Source organism: Cricetulus griseus (assembly GCF_003668045.3).
Source record: "Cricetulus griseus strain 17A/GY chromosome 1 unlocalized genomic scaffold, alternate assembly CriGri-PICRH-1.0 chr1_0, whole genome shotgun sequence".
Classification (NCBI taxonomy): domain Eukaryota; kingdom Metazoa; phylum Chordata; class Mammalia; order Rodentia; family Cricetidae; genus Cricetulus; species Cricetulus griseus.
In genome coordinates, this window is record NW_023276806.1 from 249,260,941 (window position 1) to 249,273,674 (window position 12,734).

The following is a 12,734-nucleotide window of genomic DNA, read 5'->3' on the forward strand; positions in this document are numbered from 1 at the left end:
TAAAGACACTGTGCTTGGTTTGCTGTGGAGAATTTGAACTGAGACTGAGCTGGGAGTTTCGTGGGTGACTGTAGGGGCTGTGCAGGGTACAGGAGAGAAGTGCTCTCTGTGGAATTGCTCAGCTCTGGACCCTCACACCACACTAGCGAAATGGTAGGCATGTTTTTGCAGGCAACAGTTAGGGCTGAGACTCATGGCTGGTTGGGGTGTCAGAGAACAAGTGGGCTGATCCCTAAATAAGACGGTGTTCATGGACATGGACACACAGGTTCTGGGCACTGCTAAAGTGGACAAAAACAGTGGATGAGCTGGAGGGACAATTGAAGTATTTCTGAGCATGGCATTACCATTTTCCTCTTAACCCCAGCACCTGTGATGACCTCTGGAGACCAGACAGAATCGAGCCTTTTGTTTCATTGGGGGGGGGAGGGGTGGTGGTGGTGGTGGTGGTAAGATTAACTGGGTGGTGGATTGTTTGCAAGAGCCAAGCCATTTGTATAGCTCCACTATAATTTGAATAACCAAGATAGATTGGGTCCTAGTCCTAAAGTAACTCAGTTTTTTCTAGATGATTGATTTTATTTCTGTAAGTGTCGCCCAGTAATGGCCAGCCAGGAAACATGTTGATTCACCTAACAATGACTACACTCACTGGTTACTGCAGGGATCAGCTGTGGAATTGTCAGAGGGAAGCAATACCTTCCTTTTCTGCCCCTCCTGCCCTGTAACTACATCTCTCATGGCAGAGACTCTCCTTGCAAGTGTGTGTTGTCTCCTCAGTACAGGCCTGCACTATAAGTAGCTCCTTCCCTTGTCCTTCCACCTATGGTAGTTTGACTAAAAACAGCCCTGTTTTTATAGGCTCATATATTTGAATGCTTAGTCATGAGGGACTGGGATTCTTTGAAAGGCTTAGAAGCATTAAGAGCTGTTGTCTTGTTGGAGGAAGCATGCCCCTGGAGGTGGCCTTTGGAATTTCAAAAGACCATGCCCGGTCCAACCTCTCTGCTTGCTGCCTGTAAATCAGGATGTAACTCTCAGCTGCCACTCTGGAGCCATGTGTGCCATCCATGCTCCCACCATGATAATGGACTGAGCCTCTGAAACCATAAACCATCCCCAAAGTAAGTGTTTTCCTTTGTAAGAGTTGTCATGGTTTTGATGTCTCTTCACAGCAGAACACTGACTAACACCACCTTCCATTTGGTGGCCAGTAAGGGGAGTTGGTGTGCGGATTCCCTCACCCCTTCACTCTTGGTAGCCCTGGTCCCCTAGAGTGATACCACCAGAGACCATCTCCGAGCTGCCCTCCTGGATGAACACTGCTGAGTCAGCCTCAGGTGAATGTGGTTGGTGGTGCTTCCCCTTCTCAGGAAACTTCCTTTCTGGCCGTTCACCAGACACCTGTCAGAAACCCCCAATGTTGGGTGGGGAAATCATTCTGCGCCATTAATCTCTGTCTAGAGGAGCAGCAGAGACATCTCTGCTCTTGAAGCACCCTCTTCCTGGACAGGCATGTTGGTTGGGCCCTTTTAGTTTAGCCTGTTTTTTGTTTTTTCTGAGTCAGTTTCTCTGTGCAACCCTGGCTATCCTGGAACTCACACTGTGGACCAGGCTGGCTTCAAACTCAGATCTGCTTGCCTCTGCCTCCCGAGTGTTGGGATTAAAATGTGTGCACCACCATTGCCTGGCCCCTGTTTTCTGCTGAGAAGACTGTTCTCCTCGCCATGGGCCAGCAACCTTCTACGTACCTATAACTCCTCTAAACTGTACTCGGATGTCCCACAGTCTGGCCATCGTATCCTTTGACAGTCCCTTGACAGTGGCTACCACTGTCGAGAGGGCAACACTTTGGCTTCTTATATGTTTGTTTAATTTTATGTGCATTGGTGTTTTGCCTGTGTGAAGGTGTTACAGGCAGTTGTGGGCTACCTCGTAGGTGCTGGGAATTGAACCCATGTCCTCTGGAAGTGAAGCCAGTGCCCCCACTGCTGAGCCTCTCCAGTCCTGGCTCCCTTATTCTAAAGGTCCTTGCATTTGGTGTCCTTATGGAATAGAAGGACTATGATCTGAGGTTCCCTATGTTCAAGACTTTATCTGTCTATTCCAGCACTTCCTGCTGTTCCGTTTCTCCATTACTGTCCTCCCTGCCCAGTCCTGAATCTCACCCCCTCCTGATAGGCTTTGTTCCTTCCATGCCACAGACATTGCTTTCTCTGCCCACTTTATGCTCCCTTCCAGAACTGGGTATCATGTTCTCCAGCAGTCTCTGGCTGAGGAGCAGCTAGCTGCCTTATGCTGCTTTCCTTCCTAGAGAAACATGCTTCCAAACCTAGCTTCAGCTCTAGTTCCCGGTGACAGCCATGTTTTCTTTCTTGTACTGTGTCTGCTTTTCCTGTTCTGACACTTGGGCCATATGGCTGCTACCCTCTGCTCTGAGGAGCCCTGTGGGCACAACCACTCAGACAGCTATTCCCTACCTGTGTGCTGTTTGGCCCAGCCCCACTCCCAGGGATCCACCTAAAAAAGCCAAAGAGCTTTTTAAAGGGTCTTATTGTTTCCAGTTTAAACTAAAGAAAATATGTATGTGGCTAGGTATACACAGGTTTACATGTGCTTGTGTGTTTATAGTTACATGGGATCAAAATGGCATATTTTATCGTTATTTCTCATTCATAGTATGAAGTTAAAGTATAGCAGGACCTGCAGCCAGACGAAGTATTGTCTCTGCTCTCATCCAGTATGTATTCTAAAAACATTGCCATTGCCTGGAAAAAGACTTAGGACATGACGGCGTCTGCTCCCATGGTACAGCGTCACCCTCACAGGTTACAAAGCACTCATCTGGGAGGTGACCCTCTAGGCTTTGCTGTTCCTAGAATGGGGGGGGGGAGACTCAACCATGTCCCTTCAGCTTTCTTTCTTTTTTTTGTTTTTTGTTTTTTGTTTTTTGTTTTTTGTTTTTTGTTTTTTTGTTTTTTGCCTTTTATTTTTCGAGGCAGGGTTTCTCTGTGGCTTTGGAGGCTGTCCTGAAACTAGCTCTTGTAGACCAGGCTGGTCTCGAACTCACAGAGATCCTCCTGCCTCTGCCTTCCGAGTGCTGGGATTAAAGGCGTGCGCCACCAACGCCTGGCTCCTTCAGCTTTCTTAAAAAGTAATTGGAACTTCTGCCCCATGTATCAACTTTCTGATTAAAAACTTAATCTTCCTTCAGGTTCATTTAAAAATCCACCCCTGCCAAACTTTATCATGTAATGGCTAAATTTTAAAATGTGTTATTTTTCAATACTGGTGCAGCTAATTTTCTGTGTGTTCAGTAACCAATCTTGGAGACCTATACCAATGTGGTCAGAGAGCTTAAATGGGACAGTGTGTCAACCTTTCTCCTTCAAGGTCAGACAGGTCCTAGGGGACTATGGGATGTCTCTCAGAAAGTTGTACAGCTATGGTGAGTCACCCATCCTCTTGTGTGCAGAGGCCCTGTAGACCCCATGAGGGACTTGGCCAGTGTGCACTGTGGAAGTCAACACAGGCACATTCCTTGTGCTTTCAAGGAAGCCATTCTCAAATGTTTTAAACATGTGGAACAACTGGTAAAACAATAAGTAGAGGAGCCAGGGGCTCTTCCCAAGCCCAAGGGATGGAACTGGCAATTCCCTTATAGCAATTTTCTTCTCAGAGGTAAAAGAACTTGTTTGTGCAACTAGCTCCTTGACTCTCCTGCTCTGTAGAACACAGGTGTTCTGGCCTCCCAGGAAAGATGTTTATCCATTACCTAACAGACTCACAGATTACTCCTAACAGTGGCCAACTGCAGCCCACCAAAGGAATACTTTAAAACTCTCTCCCCAAACCCACCCCCTTTCTGCAGTGTAACAGCTTGTAAGTGGACCATTGGGCTCTTGAATCTTTTTAAAAATGCTTTATTTTTATTTCATGTGCATTTGTGTTTGGCCTGCATGTATGTCTGTGTGAGGGTGTTGGATCCCCTGGAACTGGGATTAAAGACAGTTGTGTGCTGCCATGTGGGTGCTGGGAATTGAACCCAGAATATTGGAAGAGCAGCTGGTGCTCTTTAACTGCTGAACCATCTCTTCAGCTCCTGGGCTCTTGGTTCTTACACAGATCCTTCTGCAGCTCCTACTCCCCCCCCCCCCCACCAAAGGCCTGCATTGTCCTACATAGCTCGTCCCCTTGTCTGTCTTCCCTTCTTGCTCACTTTTTAGGATTCATGAGGCTCTTGCCACACAGTTAATGGTGCTTAAGAGACAACATGGTTCCTTGTCTGTGACAGAGAAAGGACCCAAAGCATTTATGGATAATAAAAACATCATGACAGTGTCAACAGCTAGAAAGCAAACTATTTCCAGGAGAAGTTACTGTTCAGTTTTGTAAAGATGCTTGTAGTGTCAACAAAAAGCCAGGAACTGAAGGCCTCAATGTGACTTTCCCTTTCTGCTGGATGTTTTAAGGTCTGATTTCATGGTGTTACCTTTGTTAGATCTCACAGAAACCCAGAACAAATGGCCTGAGGTGTCTATTAAGCATATCAAAGTGGATGCTGGACTGCTCTCCCAGCAACACTCCTACCTATGGCTCTTCCCAGCACTCCTCACCCCTCCCCCTCAAGCCTCTCCATCCCAGTGGCTGGGCTTCTTCTCTTCCCTGTATTACTCGTCATTTTAGATACATACCCTATTGGAACATGTGTTCTCTTGGCCTCTTGGTCCTTGGCTCCCTACCATGGCCCAGTTCAGGCAACTAGATGCCTCTGCTGTTTTCTCCTTCCTGTCTACAGTAAAACCTCCTCAACCATACCTAGGAGCAATCATATCCTTATTTTTCGTTCATGTGGTGCTGAAACGCTAGAGTAGCATATATGAGCTCCCTTCCAAGGGACTCTCCAAATCAAACTGCTGATCTGACTTTCCTGAGGTGCATACAGATGATTTATTTCTGCTGGCTTCTGCCACCTACCATATTTGACTCCAAAATCTAGAGTCCGATTCTATAGCCTCTTCCTCTACTTGATCTAATCGTGTGCCTCTCCTCACCTACTTGGTAAGTGTTCGCTCTCTAACAAAATAAACTTACAATTTTAAAGTAGAGAATGTTCATGTAAACCAAGTCTGAAATTTTTTTGGCTGTTCTGCTTTTTTTTTTCCTCCCTGTCAGTGTCAGGAGCTGAGACTGGCAGAGCAACATAGAGGAAACCTTTAAATAAGCATGCTGAGTCTATCAAAGGAAGAGCCATAATCCAACTCAAGTCAGCTTTCAGATAAAGAACAGCATAAAACAATTCAGTGACCAGACCTCAGAGATAAAGTTTGAGCCCTGACCATAAATGCAGCCACAGCAGTGGTGGGTGGTAACTGGCTGCTGTAAGCAAAAAGCATTTTTGTTTCATCTTCATGCTTGCAGCAAAACTTACAAATACACAGACAAAACTTTTAATATGATGAACAATACTTTTCAAGCCTAATAGGGCCAAATAACTTTAAATTTGCATCAATTGTTGAAACCTGTACTTGGGACTAGTAATTTTTTTCTTAACCAATAATAATGCCTAACCAACCCTTTTAAATGACAGATATTTATAACCCCTTGGATCTGAATGACCGGAGAAACACTGGTGGAGGGAAGTCTGGCTAGAGCATCACAACACAGTTACTACTGAGAGCCAAACCTTGGCCTGGTTTGGACAGAAGTCAGAGATGGGTGGCCCCGAGAGCAGGCGGTGGGAACCCCATCCACTAGCCTGGGAGGGGACGGTGTGCAGGATGGGACAGGAGATTAACTTCTCCAGCCATAGAAATTGAACCCAGATTCTGTGTTCAGCGTTTGAAATCCTTTTGGGGCATAGCCCCTTGAAAGCTGTGGCCGGCAGCCTTGTTCTGTTGTCACAACAAGGTTGTGTAGCCCAGTCAACCCATCCACACAAGCGTGCTGCCTTGCCCATGTTCTGAGTCTGTTCCGTATCATCAGCATTAGTCTTGTAAATCAGAAAGAGGACAAAAAAGGACAAAAACAAAACAAAACAAGAAAACAGTATACAGAACAATACAGAGTCCTCCTGGTACCCAGAGACAAAACTGAACCAAAGATTATGGCCTCAAGCTGTTTTGTAGGTTCGACCCACTTTGCCTTTTTACGGAAACCAGAGAGATTGGATCCCATACAGAAGGTGAAAGGTTCAGGCATTATGCCCCTGTTACCTGGCAAAATCCATTCAGGCAGTACCCTGGTCAGCCCAGGGTTCCATGGGAACTAAGTCTGCACACAGGTGTAGAGGACCTCTTTAAAAGACAGACCCCTGCCCACTTACACTCTCTTCTCTTTCTTCTCTCCCCTCTTTGCTTCTCTCTCTGCCTCTTCTCCTCCTCTCTTCTATTTCTCACTCGCTCTCTCCGTGATATAATAAACTGGTTAATAGTCTCATGTCTCATCTTGCTCCCCTTCTTTATTTCTAATTTAAGCAAAAACCTAACATTTTGTTTTTGGGTCCCCAAGCTTCTACCATGACTCAAAGGCACAAGTCTACAGCTTCTTCTACAAGGTGTATTTCAGTACCGATTACAAACAATGGTGATGCCAATATGTCCCATCCCCCCAATTTCTTTTTTTTTGGGGGGGGGTTTGTTTTTCAAGACAGGTTTTCTCTGTTCTGGAACTTGCTCTGTAGACCAGGCTGGCCTCAAACTCCACCTGCCTCTGCCTCCTGAGGGATTAAGTGCAAGTGCCACCACTGCCTGGTTTAGGTCCAACACTTTGATATCTTTTTATAAACTTAAAAAATACGATGTAAGCGTCAGGGTGTTGTGACTTGGATCCACCTCTCACAGGTCAGACTACAGATAAGTACTTTTTCCAATTAACAGCCTAAGTTTCCCACCTGCCTATTCCTGAGGGTGGAATCTCTCTCTCTCCACTGGTCTTGGGACTCCCCTACCCCAACTAATAGGACCACGGGCCTGAAAGTTTCAGATGTACTCTCAGAATTTCCTCCTATAGCCTAGCTTTACCTTCTGTCCCAGGTCTACAGCTGTCCCTGGCTTTAAGTCAACTGCAGACTTCAGACTGCTCCAAACACACCAGTTCTAGATGCTTCTGATGAAATTTCCAGTCAGCATCTCAGAATGCTCCAAAGTGGCTAGCCCCAAGTGATCCTGCAGAACATGGGCAGCAAGGGAAGCAGATGTCCCCCAAACTGCACTTCTCTCCCTTTCAGGCTTGATCAACATTCCAGCCTTCCCCTGCCCCACAATGATGCCCCAATTTCAGCAGGAAATATCTACAAAAGAGACTACACCTCTCTTTACCATCAACAAAATGCTGGAATGTCATATCTCAAATGGGACAAATGGCTACCTGAGGTGCCTATTAGCATATCAAAGTGATGCTGGCCTGCTCTGGCAGCTTCACTCAGAACCTGTGAGAAGCTGCTCACAGTGCTTCCTAACCTGCCTGCATCATGAGGTGCCCAGGGACACAAAGAGTTTGAATTCCTATGCAAAAGCAAAGAGCCTTTATTGCAAGCTTGAGCTTGGGCTTTCCATCAGTTCTGATTCAGCAGTTGGTTCAGGGGAGAGCCCTGAGCTCAGTTATGGCAAGGTTTTTAAGGAGTAAAGGATGGGGGTGGGAGGTATTCCTGATTGGGCAGGAGTAGGGCAACAGAAGAAGTGAAACAGGGCAATCCCTGGGACTGGTGTTGCTGCAAGCATATTGGCAATCTGAATACAAGTTATGTTGTTAGACCCCCGAAAACTCAAGTATCCGGGGTCTCAGGCCAGGTTCGCGGTCACCCCAATCACCAGGCGGATTCGAGAGCTTGCTGCAAACTGCACGAGGCTTTATTGTAATTTAACGAACTAACCCCATGTTAGCTCGGGTCTTTCACCCACCCACCATGGCAGACGGCTAGAAAAGACGGCTCCTAAGGTCTCCCCAAAGATCTTATAGGGCAGCGTAAGGGGAGTGTCTAGGGGTACGCACAGGCTCACGATTGGTGTGCTTCCAGGCTTGGAGGGCTTGCCCTGTGTTGATTGGTCAACTGGTTGTTATGGCTCATAGGCCCTCCCAGGGTGGTTGCTATGCTCTCTACGTCATTGCTGTGCGCTTGTCCGTAAAGCACACCCAGAGCCATAAAGCATAGCGCCACCAGCTAACTTCTGATTGGTTCCTTGTCACGAGACAGGCATCTGACTTTCTGGTTTCTAGGACAAGGTCATAGAAGCACATGTTCAACCATTATGGCTGCCAAAAGGGAAGCCGGTTCCTTCATTCCCCCATTTTCTTTTCTGGAAATTCCAATCATGGAATTGCTGTCTCTCTAGCATCCCCATCAGGGAGTGATAGATATTGGCATCCCCATGTAAGGGAGTTCCTTTTGACTTAGCATTTTAACCAGGGAAAATGGACGCCGAAATTCTTTTCTAAACTGCTTCCTGCTGACTTTGGGACGAAGTTAGGGACCCCAGAAGGTTGAAATGCTAGTCAAAAGCAAAAAGGAATTTAGGCAATGGGGAATCCATCAGGGGCTTCTGGGTAGCAGACACTGTTGCAGAGACAGGGGGTGTCCATATCAGCTGAACTGGTTCACATCCACAGCAAGTCCAGGGCTCGCAGTCTTAGAACAGTCTGTAGTCAGCAACTGATATTCAGATGTCTGCCAGAAGCAGAAACCTGTTTAAGACATGTTTAAACTAGGAACAGAGGTTAAAGCTTATTTACTGAAGCCCACAGTGTAGAAAAAGCAGATATCTGTTTAAACAGCAAGAACATATTTATAACTTTGAGTCCTAGCAAAAACTGCAGATTTGGGATATAAGCATGTACATTTTTCTTCTGTCCAGAGAGCCAGGTATGGATTGGACAGAGGTGCCTTTGGCCTGATGAAAAGCCCTTTAAGTTTGTACTTAGATGACAACCAAAATAAACTTAAAAACCTTGAGCTTGTGCCTGAACAGTAGATAGTTACTATTTTATCAGCTAACATACTGACTAGTCTATAGTGGATCTGACTGACTGATACTGTCAAGCTGACAACCAGTAATATTTCAGAGATCTGAGAAGGGTATATTTTGTCCGAATCTACTGAAAAGTGACAGAAGCCAGTCTATATACAGTTAGCCACACCCAAGTTTCTCCATTACCGCTGGAGGCAGGTGTCTGAAAGACCAGCAATCTTCGCCAGGCCTATACTGTGAGAGTTTTTTTTCCTCTCTGTGGAAGAGGGACATGGAAAAGACTGACCTTGTTTTGTCTAGGCAAAGGGGTGCAATCAATTTTCCAGTGTCCAGCAGCTTTGTCCACAGTCTCGGCTAGGTTCTGGCAGGCGGCAGGTATCACATCTGAGCATCTTGCTCACTGGTCCAGGTGCAGGAACTGGGTTGCCTCATAATCTTTGGAGACTTTGGGTCACTGTCAGGATCTGGCAGTCTGTCTGACATTATAAACTTTAAAGATAACAATTTAAATGCCATATTCTGAAGATCTCTGAAGCATTAGAGGTCTGTTTTAATTACTTGCCTTAAGCATACAAGAAGCACACAGGTGGCTAGTTAAAGTCTTTCTGTAATACAGCTGAACTTAAAACTATATAGAGCTACCTTACATTTTTTAAACAGTAGCTTAACTTCTTTCTGAGGCAGGGTTTTTCTGTGACTTTGGAGCCTGTCCTGGAATTCGATCTGCCGGACCAGGCAGGCCTTGAACTCATAAAGATCCATCTGCCTCTTACTCCCGAGTGGTGGGATTAAAGGCGTGTGCCACCTACACCCTGAGCTTAAAGGTGTGTGCTACCAACACCCTAAACTTAACTTCTGAAAACACAAACTGTAACAGATTAGCATCTTTTATAAAACAAGAACTTTACATTGTCAGGCTTTGCTTAAAAATAATTCTAAATTGAAGCTCTTTAAGTACAAATATTAATAAAAACAAACATTTGAAAACTGGTTTTAAAAAGAAATTTAAATTCCCTTAAGGTCTTTCTGTAATATATAGAAGTATTAACATTTTAAATCTTAATTGAAAAACTTGTTTCTAAGATGGTACCTCTAATTTCCATGGGGTCACCTTTAGTCAAGATGGCGGCTTAAGTATTTTTTTTTAACTTTAGCAAAATGGCGACTAGTCAAATCATGTGACCAGTTGGCCATGTGCTGGCTAAACCAGGAAACAGAACATTTTAAAACAAGTATACATAAATTACTTGAGAAATAAACAGGACTTTTTAAAAACAGAATTAGCTTAATATGGTTAAAATTTTAACTTATATTACCATTTTTAAAATTACTGTTTGTAGACATGAGAAACCATAGCACAGTTTACATTTTTTTTCACTTGTAACAACCTTTTCTCTGACCTTCGACAACTTTCCTCTGACCTTCTACAACTTACTTTAACCCTCTATAACTTTCTGTAACAATCTTTTTCTCTGACCTCCAACAACTTGCTTTAACCCTCTATAACTTTTACCATTTGTTTTAACTCTCTATAATCTTTTATTTTATTTCTCTGACTTTCTTAGACATTCTTAGATAATTTTTTTTCTCTTTATTACTTGTCTTTTACATTTTTTTTTATTTTTTAGTTAACATAAAAATTTTGTCAAAGTCCCTTTTATAGTTCTTAATAACTTTAAGGCCATTTAGATGTCCGGATCAGGCCAGATAAGTTCATACGCTCGAGCTCCATGTGCTCAAGGCAGAGAGACCTGGGGTAGGGGTGCTGCTGGTAACCCCAGACCCTAGGCCAATCCAGGGGTGGGAAAAAGACTCCTGCGGCCCCCCTGCATACCATGTGTGTGGAGCACAGAAAGACGGGTAGCAGATCTCAGCCTTGTAGCCATGTTCCCTCAGAGCAGGGAAACACCCGAGACAGCCGCTGGGGCAGAAACAGTCCTACTGGGCATGCCTCAGACCCGCAGGTGGGGATAGAAAGGGGGGTGGCGTGGTAGATGATAACACAGAATAGACAGGAAAGAATAGACGCCAACCCAATCCGCCCACGCTGCTCATAAGGCAATGGCGCCGGGAAGACGGCGGCAGAACTCAGCGGCTAACTGAGGCGGGTCCAAGTGTCCTTGGCCCGCGTCCATACCTCTTGGGTCCTGGGTGTCCTCAGAGTGGCAGTCTGTCCTCCGGCGCATCTGCCGATAACAGTTGAGGTGGCGCCATGTGCTCAGAGAAGAAAAGACCCCTGACCCCCTGACCCATGCATGCCACGTGCATGGGCAATGTGGGACAGAAAGAGATGCTTAAGAAACACATAACACAAATGACAGCACATTAGACAGGACAGACATTAGACAGGACAAACCGCGGCAAAGAAATGGTGCCCCAAACCAAAATTACAACCAAACCTTGGACTTTCATCCAGGGTGGAACCAAGGTTCTCGCAAGTCTGCTTACCCTATGGTTCAATTACAAATTCTGCGCAGATCAAATACAAATTACAAATTCTGCGCAGATCAAATCAAGCAACCCTCGGACTTTCATCCAGGGCAGGACTTTAGGGTCATCCCCAGAAGTCCGAATTACAAATACAAATTCTGCGCAGATCAAATACAAATCATGGCACCAAACAAAACAGCAAGAGACAAAACAAGAAACATAGAACATTGAACATATACAAGTTTCGAGCTCCAATCATCTTACCTCCAAGATCGAATCCACTCAGGTGAAGGCTGATCGCAAATCCCGGACGAGCCCCCAAAATGTTAGACCCCCGAAAACTCAAGTATCCGGGGTCTCAGGCCAGGTTCGCGGTCACCCCAATCACCAGGCGGATTCGAGAGCTTGCTGCAAACTGCACGAGGCTTTATTGTAATTTAACGAACTAACCCCATGTTAGCTCGGGTCTTTCACCCACCCACCATGGCAGACGGCTAGAAAAGACGGCTCCTAAGGTCTCCCCAAAGATCTTATAGGGCAGCGTAAGGGGAGTGTCTAGGGGTACGCACAGGCTCACGATTGGTGTGCTTCCAGGCTTGGAGGGCTTGCCCTGTGTTGATTGGTCAACTGGTTGTTATGGCTCATAGGCCCTCCCAGGGTGGTTGCTATGCTCTCTACGTCATTGCTGTGCGCTTGTCCGTAAAGCACACCCAGAGCCATAAAGCATAGCGCCACCAGCTAACTTCTGATTGGTTCCTTGTCACGAGACAGGCATCTGACTTTCTGGTTTCTAGGACAAGGTCATAGAAGCACATGTTCAACCATTATGGCTGCCAAAAGGGAAGCCGGTTCCTTCAATGTAAGCTATCCTTAACGTTCTGGAACATTGGGTACTTGTTTGTATCAATTCTGATTGGTCACCCTCAGGTTATTGTAAGGTTGAGGCCTAGTCCCAGTATTGTTCATCTGCAGCGTCTCATGGCTGCATTGATGTTAAGTTAGGCCTCCTCAGCTGGCTCTCTGCTTTCCTTCTCCCAGTTTCTCTTCCCTAAATAACTCAGCCATTTTGGTTATACTCCCTCTTGATCCTCAGCTCCTCTCCCTCCACTCCCATCTTTCTCTCTCTGTTCTTTCTCTCCTCTCATGGTCTCATTCAGTCTATTTGTCTGGTTCATTGTGGACCCTTCTAGATATCTCTGAATGTTTTCTCCCTCATTCTACAATAAAACCTTCTCCTAAACCATAGCTAGGAGTGATCATGTCTCATTTTCATTCATCCTTTTGTTTGCTTCTCAAATGTGCTGCTTGAGGCTTCTGCTGGGTGTGGTAAGCGCCCAG